The sequence below is a fragment of the Grammomys surdaster genome, unplaced genomic scaffold, assembly GCF_004785775.1.
Source record: "Grammomys surdaster isolate TR1022 unplaced genomic scaffold, NIH_TR_1.0 125852, whole genome shotgun sequence".
Classification (NCBI taxonomy): Eukaryota; Metazoa; Chordata; class Mammalia; order Rodentia; family Muridae; genus Grammomys; species Grammomys surdaster.
Genome location: NW_021620678.1, coordinates 2,533,000 through 2,550,536, shown reverse-complemented (window position 1 = coordinate 2,550,536; position 17,537 = coordinate 2,533,000).

Below are 17,537 nucleotides of genomic sequence, written 5' to 3'. Positions count from 1 at the left end.
CCTCCTTCCTCCTCCTTCCTCTTCTTCTTCTTCTTCTTCTTGGTTTTTTCGAGACAGGGTTTCTCTGTATAGCCTTGGCTGTCCTGGAACTCACTCTGTAGAGCAGGCTCGCCTCGATCTCAGAAATCTGCTTGCCTCTGCCTCCCAAGTGCTGGGATTAAAGGCGTGCGCCACCACCGCACAGCTTTGGAACTTCTTTTGTAGACCAGGTTGGCCTCGAACTCATAGAACTGCTTGCCTCTGCCTCCTGAGTGCTGGAACTAACGGCATGTGCCCCTACCACCTGGCTTAATTTTTTTAAAAAATTATTATTTTGTGTGTATAGGTGCTTGGGTTGTATGTATGTCTATATACCCTGTGGGTGCCTGGTGCACACTGAGGCCAGAAGAGGGTGTCAGATCAACTGGGACTGGAGTCCCAGATATTCGTGAGCTGCTATGTAGCTGCTGGGAATTAAACTCAGGTCCTCTGGAACAACAGTCAGTTCTCTTAATCCCCAGCCTCCTCCCCAGCCACTACATCACTGTTAGCTTGAGAGGCAGGATTTAACTCTGTCATGGACTTTGAGGTAAGAAGGTGAGGTTTGCCCTGGGAGCACACCAAGTGGTTGAGTCTGACAGAGGAAGAAGAGAGCGTTTGTCAGTTAGAAAAACGGTACCGTTTTATTTTCTCTACTTTAGTCTGAGCCAAACCCAGAAGCATTCCAGCCTAGGCCTGAGCATTGAGAGGAGACAGAATGGAGGAGGGGAAGGGCTGTGGGCCACTTTCCTGTACGGAGGGTAGAGTGGTCAGCCACCCCATCTTTCTTAACCGACTTGTTTACATTTAGAATTGAGTCTAATGAGATGACGATGTCCTTGAACTCATCAAGTAATTACATTTTAAAATTAATCATAACACTAACCTAGTTTTCCCTGTTTAAGATCAACCCACAAAAACATCTTCGTCTTCCTGTAACCACTGTCCTTGGTCAGGCTGGCCATTCTGTGTTTTGGTGAGAGGGTGTTTTTAGGGGGTTGGGGGGTTTTGTTGTGTTTTGCTTTGTTTGGTTTTTATTTTGTTTTTTCAAGACAAGATTTCTCTGTGTAGTCCCAGTTCTCCTGGAACTCACTCTGTAGACCAGGCTGGCCTTGACCTCAGAAATCCACCTGCCTCTGCCTCCCAAGTGCTGGGGTTAAAGACGAGTGCCACACTGCCAGGCAGAGGTTTGTAGTTTCTAAGACAGGGTCTCACCAGGTCAGCCAGGCTGGCCTGCAGCACACAATGTAGAGCTACTGGCTTTGGATTTTAAGATCCAGGGCTGAGATTTTAAGATCTGTAGACTGTACCGCCACATTGGCTCAACAAAACAGTAACTAGGCCTCAGTGACATTGTGAATTTGAGCTAAATCTTGGTAACATGAGAACAATAATTAGGCCAGATACAATGGTACATCTTTAATCCCAGCACTCAGAAGTAAAGGCAGAGCCAGGTATGCCTCACCGTGAGTTTGAGGCTAGCCTAGCCTACATAGTAAATTCCAGGACAGCCAGAGCTATGTTCTGAGACCATAAGTTAAAAAAATATAAAACTAATAAAAATAAAAATCTTATCCTGTCTAGTATACTTTCAAACCCCCAGGCAGAAGCCAGTGCTTGGGGTACCCTGGACATGCCCCTCCCACTTTCCCTATGACTCATTTACATTCATTGCCATTGAGCGGCGTGGACATACTCTTTTCATGTCTGCTTGGGGATCTGCAGGACTGAGGACAGGGCTGTGTGTTCTGTGTGTCTTTGCTCTCCCTAACACTCCTGCAGAGAGTCACACGAAGTCTTCTAAAAGTAAATGCTACTCCGATCAGTAGCTGAAAGTTCTCACCCTTCGGGGTAGTTGAGATTGTAGACTGTCTACTAAAATACTAAACTAGGTCATAACAATAGTTACTGTTAAGTAGGCACCTCCTGCTTACATTGGTGTCACAGGACCTCAGGTGTCTCTTTTACTGAGTCTTGCAGAGCCCAAAGCCTCTGAGCTTTCCACAGTTCTGGATCTTGAGTTTTGGTTCCACATGTCTGCACAACCACATATGTCACGTGACTTTGTTAGATTGTAATTTCTGAACATTGGAATTCTTCATCATACTGCTCCCCTAACCGCCCCCCCCCAACCACCAATTTTTTGACAGGTGGCCCAGGCTAGCCTCAAACTCACTGTGATGATCTGAATGAGAATGTCTTCCTTAGGCTCACATGTATGAATTCTTGGTCTCCAGTGGTGGAACTGTTTAGGAAGGATTAGGTGTGTGTTTGTTGGAGGAGGTGAGTCCCTGGGGCCAGGCTTCAAGGTTTCCAAAGACTCTGCATTCTCAGTATGTTCCCTGTCTCCTACTCTTGGACCAAGATGTGAGCTCTCATCTGTTCCTCCCTCTGTGCTTTTGCTCTGCCATCATGGACTCCAACCTCTGAAGGATGAATTAAGGCTAATTAAAACCTTTCTTTTCTAAGTTACCTTGGTCCTGGTGTTTTGTCACAGCAACAGAAAGTCAAGGATAACCTTGAACTTGGGCTCACTTCTGAAGTATTGGAATTACTGTTGTGTATGACCACGCCTTATTTACCTGGTGCTGAGGATCAGAGGACTTCAGGTGTGCCAGGCAAACACTCTGAGCTGTCTCAGCCCTTCTCCCTCAGTACTCATCTCTAAGTAATGAGCTTATATAGAAAGGATGTGTGATCACAAAGGTTATAAATATTGAAGAGTTTTACAATTTTGATTTCTGATTTTATAAAAGAACTCCCTTTTAAGAGGGAAAACCTCCCGAGCGTTGGGATTTTTATGGCTGTTGTTGTTTTCTGTGTTTTTGTTTTAATTTTGCTGTTGTAGCTATGGAAAATACTTCAAGCCACCAGGGGGCATTGTAGTTAACATTGGATACTGTTGGCCTCCAGAGATGCCTGGTAAAATCTGTTTCCAGGAAAAGAAGCACTTTCACATTTAATGAACAGCCTGAAGAAGATCAGTGGATTGGACTTGGAACAGGAGAGTGAGCTTTGTATCTAGCAGAATCAAATAACAGAGTAGGTGGTGCCTCCCTCAAATCTATTCTCTTCTTTATTCCTTTTCCCAAGCATGTGCCTAAACTTTTGAGTTGCCATCTATGATTAATAATCTTTTCTGAGCACAAGGCAGACTCAGGGACTCCCAATAGCAACAGAAACTGAAGCTGACACACGAAAGCCTGTCTCTCACTGGTTGTGTCCACCTCCTTGTGGCTTTTATTGCCACTAATAAAAATGTCTAACTTGAATAATGCACAGTGAGCACCCTCCGTGTAGAAGCTGAAGCAGGCAGAAAAGTAACCGGGAGCACGCAAAGCCGCGGAGATCGGTGGCATTTTGACAACCCGTGAACTGAGGAGTCAGTTGAACACTACACTACTCTATTCCCCAGGTATGAGAGCCCTTGCTACTTGAGGATCCTCTAGGCCACGTGCTTCTGCTCCACCTTCCTTCCACCTCCTCTCTTCCCATCTCCCCTTCCTCCTTCCTCTCTCTAAAACTTCCAGCCCCACCTTTCCCTTCCACTGCCCAATCACAGGCTCTAGCCTTTATTTGACCAGTTAAAATGGGCAGAAGGTTCACATGAAATCACTTAAGCGTGTGATACACTCCTCTTCGGGGCAGCCCCTCTTGAGGAAGCAGGATTAGCATCAAAATACAAACAGCACCAGGGCAATCCATAACAGGAAACAAGTGATAAAACCAGACAGTTTGGTCTTGTTTTTGACTAGGGGCAAAAGCATGCCGTCTCTCGCACTGCAGAGTGGGATGCTAGCCGTGGGTTTCCCAGAGGCCCCCTGTTGCTCTCTTGCAAGACTGTGCACTTGCCCGCTCTGAGTCACCTTGGGTAACCTGTCACCATGTTAGGAATACACATTGACCGGTACACTAACCACAGCTCTCCCAGGTGCTGCTGCCTTGCCCTAAGACATCCTGACTAAATCATTCTCAAAATGCTGATGCTCCCTGGCCACAGTACATATAATAAGGTAATTCAGTCGTTACTTGGTTTAGTTTAGTTTAGTTTAGTTTTTTTCTCTCAAGACAGGGTTTCTCTGTGTAGCCCTGGCTGTCCTGGAACTTACTCTCTAGACCAGGCTGGCTTTGAACTCAGATATCTGCTTGCCTCTGCCTTCCAAGTGCTGGGATTAGAAGTATGCGCCATCACAGCCTGGCAAGTTGCTGCTTTAGCACATCATCCTCATGTGACTCTGCTGGCCGCCACAGGCAGCTGCCCACAGTTGTCTCAGTCACCCACAACTGGCTGCTCTGTCCCTTCAGAGATTCACTCCAGACTGGGAAGGGATCAGGCTTGTCCAGGGCAGAACGGTCTGGGCTTGCATTTCTGTATCAGCTTCTTTTGCTAACATGAGTTATGCTTTTCCTAGGTGTTAATTATTAACACATTTCTTGCCGTTCGTGCGTCTGCATCTGAGAGCATCCTTGGTTCCCAGTGATTTGCTGAGGATCAAGCTACCAGAGAAAACTTTAGACATTTCTACAAAGCAAGAGATATAAACAGGAAGAAATTCTCCTGGATTAAAGCACAAGGGCTTTGCAGGACCTATCTGGGTGCTTATGTGCCTCTGAGATTTCAGGCTCAGCTCTGTTCAGGATGAACAACGAGTCTGGTGGGAGGCAGCTCTGTAATCTACATAAATTTGTTTTTTTCTTTTTCTTTAAGGGCTTGTTTAGTCCCATGTGCCTCACCTATACCCATAATCAGTTTTTATGAGCTGACCCCTCCCTCTTTGTCTTACTCATCCTAGCATCATTCACAATAGCCAGAGACTCACATCTGATCATTGAATAACCAGCAGTTGTCACGTTAATCTGTACAATGGAGCGCTATGCAGCCATGAAAGGGAGCAAACCACAAGGCAGCGAGAATGAGCCACACACCTCTGTGTAGAGGAAAACAGGGGCAACCTTGACTTACTGTGTGGTACCAACAAATCTCAAAAGCAGCGTTAGAAATCAAGGCAGCACTTACATATTGGGGAAGACAAGAGGAAGGGAGGAGGAAACAACAGTAGATATAGCAAACCGAGGCCAAGGCAAAGGAAACTGGCTGGTGTCAATGGTGGTGCATGCCGTTACTCCTAGCACTTGGGGAGCAGAGGCAGGAGGATCATTGTAAACAAGATCAGCCTTGTCTATGTACTCAGTTCCAGGCTATATAACAAAATCTTGTCTCAACAAAACTAAAATAACAAGGGAAAAGGTCATGAGGCCTTTCAATTTATAATTACATAGTATACAATTATGTGAATGTATTTGGCCATCATCCCATTTCCTGGCCCAGAAGTGTCAGTGACCTGGCTCAAAAAAGGCACTTGCATCTGAGACTGACAACTTGTGTTCAGTCCCTAGAAGATATATGGTGGAGAAAACCAACTACCCAATGCTTGCCTCTTTGTATCCATTCCCAAACTCTCTCTCTCCTCTCTCTCTCTCTCTCTCTCTCTCTCTCTCTCTCTCTCTCTCTCTCTCTCTCTCTCTCTCTCTCCCTAAATATTAAAAGTGGGGGGAAAGGTCTAGTAAGATGGGTCAGTGGGTAAAGGTGCTTGCTGCCAAGCCCAGGGTCCTGAGTTCAATCCCTAGGCCTCACATGGTGGAAGGAGAAAGCTGATTCTTTAAAGCTGTCCTCTGAACTAGCATATACACACCCTCGACAGATCTTCTGTTTTGGTTTGGTTTGGTTTTTTCCAGACAGGATTTCTCTGTGCAGTCCCGTCTGGCCTGGAACTTACTCTGTAGACCAGGCTTACAGAAATGAGTTGGACTAGAGAGGTGGCTTAGCAGAGAAAAGCGTGTCCTGCTCTTACAGAGCACCAGAGTTAAGTTCCTTGCCCCCAAATCAGATGACTCATACCTCTCTGTGACTCCAGCTCCAGGGTATTTGACACCCTCTTCTGGCCTCCTCAGACAACCCCACCCACATGGCACAGACACTGAGAGATACACACCAGTACCCACACATTTTTAAAACTATGTATTTTTAATTACATTGTTTATAAAATGCTAGTTTTGTAACTAGTATGTAGTATGTTTTGTGTGCCAGATGACTGGAGCCTCATTACCCAATCATTGTTGAGACAAGGGCTGGTCACTAGAAAGACCAGGTGTGACCGAGGCTTGTGACTTTCAGAGCAAGAGAGAGACTGAATTGATCTCCTGAAAGGCCAGTTGTGTAATCAGCCACGGTTGTGTGTGTGGTGAAGGGCAAGGTTTGCAGAGCCACTCGGCAGCCCGGCACACGGTCTGCCTGGCAGTTAACATACCCTGAGACGTGGGAAGTCCTGTGCCCCTTCCCACGTGCTTTGCCCTCTGCATCTCTGGCTTTTCCTTCTCGATCTTTATCTGTATCCATGGTGATATCTTCTCTAACAAATTGGTACATGCTTAAGTCTGTGTGTCTGTGTCCTCTAAAGACCCAGCTTCGATCTGTTGGGAGATGGTAAAAAACCTTTAAGAGATGGGGCCTGCTCTTTAAGTGTGTGCCCTTGAAATGGGTTGCAAGGCCCTGGCTATGGGCTTGCCCCATTCTGTACTCCTCACTCCGATGCAATTGCATCACCTTGAATCATGGACTAGAACTTCTGAAGCCATGCAGTTTAAATGTTTTCTCTTTGTGAGTTGATTGTCTCGGATGTTGGTTACAATAATGGAAAACTAGCCGGACACTAGTGACCAACATTTTTTTTTTGTGACCAACATTTTTTTTTTCTGAGTTCCATAAGCTATTCACAAAAACTGTTCAGACCTATAGAGGGGAAGTCCACCTTATAGCTAGTCAGAAGTCCAGGTCACATCCTGGACTGGCATCTGTGGGGGAACTCTCATGAGACTGAGCCTGCATCCTATGGGACAGTGTCAGAATTAGATACCCTCAGCTGGTGTTTGGAGATCTGCCTGAGAATTACTAGGTTATATACAAAGAAAGATCCTGTATTGGCTAGTTTTGTATGTCAACTTGACACAAGCTGGAGTTATCACAGAGAAAGGAGCCTCCCTTGAGGAAATGTCTCCATGAGATCTAGCTGTAAGATATTTTCTCAATTAGTGATCAAGCGTGGGAGGGTCCACTGTGGGTGATGCCATCCCTGGGCTGGTAGTCCTGGGTTCTATAAAAAAGCAAGCTGAGCAAGGCAGGGGAAGCAACATCCCTCTATGGTCTCTGCATCAGCTCCTGCTTCCTGATATGCTTGCTGCGTTCCAGTCCTGACTTCCTTTGGTGATGAACAGCAGTGTGGAAGTGTAAGCTGAATAAACCCTTTCCTCCCCAACTTGCTTCTTAGTCATGATGTTTGTGCAGAAATAAAAACTGACTAAGACAGCCCCTATGTAGAATTTGGGCACCAGATGTGGGACATCGTGTACAATAATGAATAAGAAAGAGTATAGAGAACAGGAAAAGGCTGTTAGATATCTGTTTGCTCTCTTCTGAATTCCAAACTGAGAGACACATTGTCAAGTACAATGAAATGATTTGTGACTCACCATCATCCAGTGAACTGAAGTCCATCTTCCTTTTAATGTGTGTGTGTGTGTGCATTTGTGTGTTATTACATTTATATGTGTGTATGTGTATGCATTTGTGTGTTACTACATTTATATATGTGTGTGTGTATGTATGTACACATGTGGTCTTGCATCTGTGTATGGAGGTCAGAGGACAAATTGGGGATTGAACTCAGGTCATCAGGCTTGGCAGCAAGTGTCTTTACCCTCTTGACACCAGCCCATCTTCCTGAACTTTTTATCTCCTGGCACACACTATGATGTCACTTTTTCAGAAGAGGCAACCAAGGTCTGTCCTTGGCTGAGTGGTCTCAAGCCAGACATGTCACGAGTGGTCTTTACTCCTATGGAGAATCTCCTAGTCTGGGTTTCCTCACTGCTGAGTGACTCGAACCCTCCAGCTCAGGCTCGTCTTCCTCATCCCACTATCAGCCAGTCTTCAGGATATAGGGCAGATCCTACCACCTCTGAGCCCTCCGTCTACCACCAAGCATGGGCCTCTGTTCTTGTCCAGTCCACAGAAGAGATTATTATTTCGTTGTCTCTGCTTCTCTACCAGCTGCATCCTTGACACACTGGAACAGAATAATCTGTTTACAAATAAATCAGATCCTGCCTCTCCCCTGCACATCCCCAGGAGCTTCCAATAATCAGGGTAAAATTTAGATCCCCTTGCATGGCCTCAAGACCACAGTCTGACCTCTGGCTTCATTATTAAGCTTTTCCCACCCCTCCCCTTCTCTTGCTGGCTTACTTACACACCATTGGCCATATTGGCAATGTTCATTGGACTCAGGCAAGTTCCTGACTCCAGGCATTTGCCTCGCTCATGAGTTGGGGCTGCTCTGACCTTTCCATGTAAGACACCACCTTACCTACTACTGTGTGGTGTTTTTACAGGTCATTCTGTCTTAACCTAGCTATCTCCCTCGGAATGCTTTACTTTTCTGTAGACTTTACTCTTGCTTACTATTTATTCTGTTTGTTGATGTGTCTGTTCAGTGCGTCTCCTCCATTGGCAGCTCCTTGAGACTTTATTTTCAACTCTGAGCCCCTCCTGCCAAGGACAGTTTCTGCCAGTCAGAAAGAACTCTAGGGATACCTAAGTAAACCTCACACAACCATTTAAAACCCATCAGTGGCTCTCCATTGTTGGGGCAGATTTCACAGCCCCTGCCCGTTGAACATCTAGGGTTAGATAATTACTGGTCTCAGGAAGAATGTCCTGTGCATTCTAGTGTTTTTAGCAACGACTAATTTCTACACTGTAATCTGGCAGTCCCTTCTCCTGACAATCAGAATGTCAACAAACATGTCAAATGTATCCCTTGAAGCGTAAAAAACCGTCAGTTCAGATCCATAGATCTTTAGTTTGTAAATCTGGTTCACTTGAGGGCTGGGTAAAACTGAAATCCTAGGCTTTGTCAGAAGCTCTGGTGACTTTAGCAGTCATCTCTGGCCTAGGTATAAAGTGACTACTCACAGTTACAGGCCTCCAGGGTGAACCCACTCTCTTGGTCCTCTGGTCGCTTGTTACTCTCTTAGCATCCCTTCTCTGTCTCCGGCCACCAAGTTGACTTGTGGCTTCCTTTCTCTGCATTTGTTTCCTTCCTAGCACAGAGATGCTTACTAGTCCCTGGCCCTCTCCCTCCACCAGTAGCACAGCCCTTGTTTTGCTAATGGAGGCAGGGAGATCACATGATCCACTTCTGCTAGTTGGTTCTTCCCAGTCTGAGTCTAAAAACCGGGAGCCCTGATGTCTGTCCAAGGTCAGGAAAAGGTATCTCACCTCAAGCCCCAAGAACACATTTATCTTCTACCATCATTTTGTCCCATTTGCAAAAGTGGAACAATGCTACTGGTAAGGGTTCTCTCTCTGTTTCTCTTTCTCTGTCTCTGTCTCTGTCTCTCTCTCTCTGTCTCTCTCTCTGTGTCTCTCTCTCTCTCTCTGTCTCTCTCTCTCCTCTCTCCCTTTCCCCTTTCTCCCCTCTCTTTCTCTCTCTCTTCCTCTCTCTCTCTTTTAAACTCTATCTACCAATTCGCATTGCTAATTCTCTGAGAAACAGACACACCCAGAGATAATGTTTTCAAGTGATTTGGACATCCCAAGACAGAATCAAGTTGGCACAGTAAGGTTAACTGCTGTCCTAATCTGCCTCTTTCCGCTTGATACTCCCCTGCACCCCCTTTAAGAGATACTTAAATTTAGGATGAAGTCATAGCTCGCCTAATGCAGTCTTCTGTCCTGTATACAACTGAATGTGTCTCCGTCTGTTGGGTTGCAATCATAACGGTGCCGTACGTGGCGCGGCAGATAAACAGGAGTTTGTTCTCACAGCTCTGGGAGATCCAAGGTCAAGGCATCTACTGAAGACCTACCGCCTAGGTCTTGTTAGCATTCTGTCTAAACTCCACCTCCACGGTTACATGGCAACAGCCAAGTATGCTCCGCCCCACAGTTACCTGGCAACAGCCAGGTAGGCCTGCCACTATAAAAGGGGCTGCTTGCCCCCCCACCCCTGCTTCCTCTCTCAATCTCTTACTCTTTTGCTGTCTTGATCTGCTGCTCTCTAGCCTCTTGCTTTTCTTTCTTCTTCTCACCCCTTCCCCCTTCCCTCCCCCCCCCCCCAGGGGGGGGGGGCTACCTCTACTTCTCTTCTCTCCTCTCTCTCTTTCTTTGCTTCTCTCTGCCTCTACTACCCTCTTAACTCCCCTCCCCACGCCCTGAATAAACTCTATTCTATACTATATGGTCGTGTGGCTGGTCCCTCAGGGGGAAGAGATGCCTCAGCATGGGCCGGCTAAGACATCCCCTTCCCCCATAGCTCAACACACACAGAACGTATTCCCATATCTCTTTATCTTTTTCTAAACACATCAGGTCTTCTAACACCTTTTCACAGTTGGGAGAGCGGCAGGGGTTCTCTTCAGGCCTCTTACATTAGGGCACTGACCCCACTGATGAGGGCTCCACATTGGAAAACTTGTGGCTCGTGACACTTTAATCAGAGAGCTTCTAAAATTGTGTTATTTCTCAAAGTATGGTGAAAATCCTTCCTTTCTTCCCTTGGTCCTGGTAAGGGTAATTGCCCCCACTCTCTTGAATGTTCTTTCTGCCCCCTTCCCCTCCTCTCTCTTCTTTTAACCCCTGCCCCCTCTCAGCAAAGCTGGGTTATCTTGACCAAATTGTTGTCAGGGTTTGTACACTCACTCATCCTTCCGCAGGAGCGCCCGCTGGCTGAGTGGGCGACGCAGCTGTGTATTTAGGAGAGTCATACATTCATGCAGTCCTCGGTTTAAAACAGCTCTTGATGGATTATTGTATCAGAGACACTATGGAGACACTGAGGCTGTCAGAGGAAATAGTATCTTCACTCCTAGAAGCTTTCGGTTGTTATGAACATTACAAGACTGTTTACCTTTATGAACTTCAATGGCCTATATACATCTTCTGTTACTGTTTCTTCAGAGGGATAGCTGAAGCTCCACAGAAATAGAGCCTGTATCCTGTTTCACTGTATATTGCAACATAATAGCTCTGAATGGTGGCTAAAGGTGATGCAGAGCTGTTGAGGTGACAGTCCTTGAGTTGGCAGTGGAGCTCAGTGGTTGGAGCTTGCTTGGCATTCATTAGTGTAAGAAGCACTGGGCTTGGTTGCCAGCAATGCCAAAAAGAAAAGTAGTGCTTTCAAGTTTAAGTGTCTCTGGAACGGACTGCGAGCTTTTTGTAGAAAGGAAATTGCATCCGTTCCCAAAGGTTTAATGCAAGGATTTGTGTACACAGTCGAGAGACATTATTGACAGATCCAGACAGCCGTAGAGCACAGTCTGCCTTACAGTCTCCACAGACTCATCCTCAGCTCCAACCAAATGAGGCAGAAAGATGAAGATGAAGGAGGGACGGGGAGGTCCCCACCAATGTCACCAAGGGCATGTGTGACACCGTTCTCTCTCAGCATGTTAAATGCTAAGCACAAGGAAGGCCAGGCTCTCCAGGCTTACCTGTGAGTGTCCTTATTAGGCTACCTGGCCTTACCACTGAGATAACCATATCAGCCACAGAGTGATTAGATCATTTCAAACGCTCTATGAATTAAAGGGGAAAGGCAGTCACAGCTGTGGGTAACCCTCCAGAGCCCCATATAGTCTCTCTCCCAAGCCCAGTCCACCCATCTCATGCCCTGTTCTAGGACAGACTCTTGTTTGGTAGTAACTGGAACTTTTAAGTTTTTTTTTTTTCCATTCCATACTCCTTCATACCAAGGATCCTTTCCCTAAATTACTCTCAACTTCAACATGATTTAAAATTTATGCTCTCACTATACACATTTCCTTACTGAAGAAAACTTGAAGCAATTAGCTAAGTGGGTGAAGAAATATTCACGGAGAGTTCACTGCCAAACAACCCTCATCGATGCGCATGTTTATGAAGCCTGTAGACCAGGCTGGCTTTGAACTCAGAGATCTGCCTTCCTCTGTCTCCCAAGGGCTGGGATTAAAAGTGTGTGCCCCTACCACCTAGCCTCTCACTTAGTTTTTGAGGTAGGATCTCTCCTGAACTTTGCACGTGCCAAGTTGGCTAAACTGGCCAGCTAGCAAGCTCTGAGACCCACAGGTCTCTACCCCGCCAGTGCAGGGATTGCAGGTGCTTGCTACCATGCCTGGGTTTTATGTGGATTCTGGAGGACTGAGGTCAAGTCCTCATGCTTGAATGGCAACCAGTCTAACTGAGCTGTCTCCTTAGCCCTCCTAACTGTAATTCCTTTTTTAATTTAAATTCTTATTGATTAACATTTTTTTAGATTTATTTTATGCATGTGAATGTTTTGTCTGCATATATGTATCTATAGTACCTGGTGGCCAAGGAAGTCAGAAAATGGCCTCAGAACAGAAGTTATAGATGGTTGTAAGCCATCATATAGGTACTAGGATTTGAACTCTGGTCTTCTGCAAGAGCAACCAGTGCTCTTTCAACCACTAAGCCCTCTCTCTCTCTCTCTCTCTCTCTCTCTCTCTCTCTCTCTCTCTCCCTCCCTCTCTCTCTCTCTCCCCTCTCTCTTTTTCTACACACACATACACACACACACATACTCGCGCATGTGTGTAACCATAACTATTAATGACCCACTCCTTTGCTAGTGGATTACATTTTATTTATTTATTTATTTATTTATTTATTTATTTTTTTTTTTATGTGTAGGTTCTCATACACATGTATCTGGTCTATGTGTAGGTTCTCATACACATGTATCTGGTCTATGGTGTAGAGGTCAGAGGATAACTTTTCAGGAGTCAGTTCTCTTCTGTCAGTCATGCAGGTTCTGGGACTCCAACTTGTGTTGTCAAACTTGTCTTGTTAACTCCTTTTCCTGCTGAGCCATCTCACTGGTCCTCCATTGTTAACATAACCCAGTGGATTGGTAATGTAAACCAGGGAGTACCTCAGCTCACAAGTTAGGAACTCTTTGTAAAGCAAGGAGCTTGGAGAAAACCCAGGACGCTCCGGTTCACACTTCTCCCCTCGAGAGGGGTGCAAGTCTCCTCTGATTTGTCTAGTGAATAAGGGCAGTATCAGCTGCAGCACTTGCTCACTGGGGTCTCTGGTGAGCTAGTTTACTCTGGTTTCCTCAGCTGTGATGTTGAGATGACCATGGTTATCTCCTCACAGGAATCAGAGCTGTGGTTCCCAACCTGTGGGTCATGACCCCTCGTGTGGGGGAGGTCTAATGATGCTTTCACGGGGTTGAATATTAGAGATCCTGTATGCCAGATATTTGCATTACGATTCAGAACTAGCAAAATTACCGTTATGAAGTAGCAACAAAATAATTTTATGGTTGGGGGGGTCACCATATCATGAGGAACTGTGTTAAAGGGCCGAAGCATCGGGAAGGTTGAGAACCACTGCAATAGGGGAACAGTGAATGAATTACGTCAGTGTTCAAGAACAGGTGTGTGGCTATTTTTCTTAGCTATTGGCACAGGTCAGAAACATTAGAGACAATATTTATATTTTCTTTCCCTCTACTCTAAACCCATTTATGGTTTTAGACAAGGCCCTTTATTTTGCAGGGGCAACGACTGTGTTTCATGCTTCAATATGAATATTAGAGTTTAATTCTGAAAGGATGTGAGTAAATTCAGGGAAACAGAGTCCTCTGGCAAATGTAGTGTATTATTAATTATTTTTTAACCCTGAAATAACAACAAAGGCCGTTCCTCTTGATGTGTACTCTGTGTGGCTTTCCTGGGGCTCTAAGATGCCGGTCTGTACAAGCCTGTCACGTGACCGTGTGAAGTCTTGTGATTTCTTCCTCAATCTTCGCTTACCCAAAATCATTATATCTCATTATTCTCCAAGACTTCAGAGCAAAAAAAATTTTTTTCTTTTTATTTCTTCCTTTTTTTTTTTTTTTTTTTACATTGCCACTGATTCAGTAGCAAGCTCACGGTGTCCAGGGCCAGGAGGCCTGGGCTTAAATCCTAGTTGCCTCCTTCATGCTGATTGTCTGAGTGGCTTTTAGCATGCTGCTTGACATCTTGGAAGCTTGCTTCTCTCCTCTGAAGAGCGGATGTCTTACATAACCACTTCAGAGAGATGGCGGAGGATTAGATTAATTTGCTAATATGGGGATGCAGAGCCTTGTGTCCACAAAGCCCTGGATTTGGTCCTCAGCAGTGAAAGAACAGAAGCCACTAATATGCAAGAAAGTATAGCAAGGTTAAAGGCTCTGCCTGAGCTATTTTTAGTATTAGTGTGACATATCGAGTTTACTATACACCTGCAAAGGGCTTCACTCGCCTGGCCTCCCACATGTGTCTCCCACAAAAGGAGACCTTCTGGAAACAAGCCATGTCCAGTAGCAGGCAGCGCATGGCAATGAGCAGACAATTGCAGGGTCAGACTCTGTACTTCCTGTGGGCTCTAGTAATAAACCAGTTTGTTTATTTCCATCTGAGATGAGCAGACCCACTGATTCCTATTGTGCCCTATTCTGTCACGTTTCACACCGAGTGGTACTTTATTAATTAAAGTTCCCAAAGAAAATATATCTCCATTTCAGCCAAGATCTGCATCTTTTATAATGGACAGATGTGGCCTTTTTTAGGAAGGCAACCGTGTGGTGCACTGTGCTCCCTAAGAGATGGGCTTGTAGCTATAGAAACTGCAGGCTCGTCCAGGCCAGTGGCGTGGACAAGGCGGGGGTGTGCCGACTTTGTTGATTTCTCTCTTAGTCACTGCTCTGCAAAATGCTTAGGGACATTGGCAGTATAACTAAGAGCTGGTATTTGCCCCAACTGTGTCTTTCCTTCCTTGTAGCATCAGATATAAACCCAGGAAGATACTATGTGGGGTAAAAGTCAGGAAAGTACATAATACACATGTCATTCTTTATAAGGAGCATATGCTAACAATAGAAAGAGAAGGAGCATGGCAGAGTCCAACATTCTTGCACTCAGGTGGTCCAAACATCGCAGTACCTGTGCGTAGTAGGAAGCAGACTATGGCTACTTGTTTGTTCACATCACATTTATTGAACGAGAGGTTTTTAGATGTGTGTGAGCACATTTATATTGTCACCCTTTGCAGGAATTGTCTTTGAGTTCTGTCCTTTATTAGTACTTACTTTTCTAAAAATGCATTTTATGCGTATGACTGTTTTCCTCTATGTGCAGTACCAGAGGGAGCCTGAAGGGGCATCATATCTCTTTCAGAACCGGAGTTACAGTGGGTGCTGGAAATTAAACCTAAGTCCTCTGCAGAACAGCCAGTGCTCTTAATTGCTGAGCTGTCTCCAGTCCCCTTTTATTTCTTTTGCACAACAGTAAAGTCGACACTTTCTGTTATTTATTTGTTTGTTCATTCGCTTATCTACTCATCTGTTATACTAACATGGGGGCAGACCTAGCCATGTCTCCTTTTTCTTGCCCAATTGCTATAAACTGTTAGCATATGGCAGAAGGCTGCAGGTTTGTGGCAAGCCCACGTTATGACCAAATTTGAACTTGAGCCCCTTGCCATTTGGTCAACAGTTGTTAAGTTTCCTTATAAGGCCCCATGCCTGTGCCAAGTGTTGGGGATATGGAAATAAGTAGGACATTGTATTTCAAAGCTTGGGCTGCTATGATGCTGTAGACTGGCCAGCTTATAAACAATATGCCTTTCTCACAGTTATAGCCTAGAAGTCCAAGTCCTGAGGCTGTGATAGGAGCCTACCTCCTGGTGGCAGACTGTCAATCACACAATAGAGAAAAGGGCAAGCCATCTCCTCTGCCTCTCTTAAAAGGACATCTTGGGGTTGGAGAGAAGGCTCAGCACTTGAGAGCCCTGACTGTTTTTCTAAAGGACCTGGGTTCAGTTCCCAGGCCCTACATGTTGGCCAATAACTGTCTCTAACTCAAGTCCCAAAGGGCCCAGTGCCCTTTTCTGGCCTCCTCAGGCACTGAATTTGTGTGGTGGACAAACATACGCACCAGAAAACACTATACACATAAAACAAAACTAATCTTTTTTTTTAAAGGACATAGATCCTCTGTTTTATTTGTTTTGTTGTTGTTGTTTTTGTTTTGTTTTGTTTTGAGAGAGGGTTTCATTGTGTAATAGCCCTGACTGTCTTGGAACTCTGTGGATCAGAGAGCAGGCTGGCCTCAAACTCAGAAATCTACCTGCTTCTGCCTTCCAAGTGCTGGGATTAAAGGTTTGCACCACTACTGCCTGACTATTGTTGTAGATTTTATATCAGCTTGAGTTGGGCTAGGATGCCCAGTTGTTTGGTTGAACACCAGTTTAGATGCTGCCCTGGGGTGTGTTTCAGGTGTGAAGAGCATCTCAGTACTCACTCAGTGCTACAGTACTTGCCTTGTATGTGCAAGGCCCTGGGTTCCATCCCTAGCACTTAACTAAACCTGATGTGTTTGCAAAAGTGGACTCTGCTTACTCTCTGTAATGTGCATGCACCTCATCCAATCCATTGAAAACCTTGAAAGCCTGGCGTCCACAGGACAGGAAGACATTCTGTCGGCACCTTGCCCATGAAGGAGACTGTAACCCTGGAGAGATAGTTCTGGGGGTAAAAGCCATTTATCCTGTAAGTCTGGGGAACTGAGTCTAGATCCCCAGAACCAATGTACAAGCCCACGATGGACTGTACACCTGTAGTCTTAGCACTTCTACAAGGAGATGGGAGGCAGAGGCAGGAGGATTCCCCTGAAAGCTCATGAGGCAGCTCATCCAGAGTCCATGGCACAAACTAGTAGTCCAAAAGTCTAACTCATAAATCAAAGGCATCAACTCTTGCATTTTTAGATTTGGAAGTCATTCTGAAAGGTATCAATATTTTATATTGTTATATATTTTATTCACATTTTACATTTCATTTTATCATTGAAACTTGAGAATCAGAGAGGCCAAGTTCTCATTGAAGGCTATCCAGCAAATGACTATTTAAATAGGAATGGGTGAAACCAGTACAGATATTCTGGCTTTTCCCAGATACTTCTATTTTTTAATTAATTAATTAATTAATTAATTGTTATTTTTGAGACAGCCTTGGCTGTTCTGGAACTCACTATGAAGGACAGGCTGGCCTCACATTCACAGAGATCTTGCTGGTATTAAAGGCTCTGCCTATTTTTTTTTAAAGTACGAGTTCATTGTTGCTGTCTTCAGACACACCAGAAGAGGGCATTGGGTCCCATTATAGATGGTTGTGAGCCACCATGTGGTTGCTGGGAATTGAACTCAGGACCTCTGGAAGAGCAGTCGGTGCTCTTAGCTGCTGAGCCACCTCTCTAGCCCAGGCTCTGCCTATTTTTAACACATCAAAATAATAGGCAAAGGAGATTACTCAATTAATAAAGGGCTTACTGGGCATACATGAGGACTTAAGTTTGATATCCACAAAAGAGAGAGAAGGGGGGGGGAAGAGAGGGAGACAGAGACAGAGACAGAGACAGAGAGAGAGAAAGAA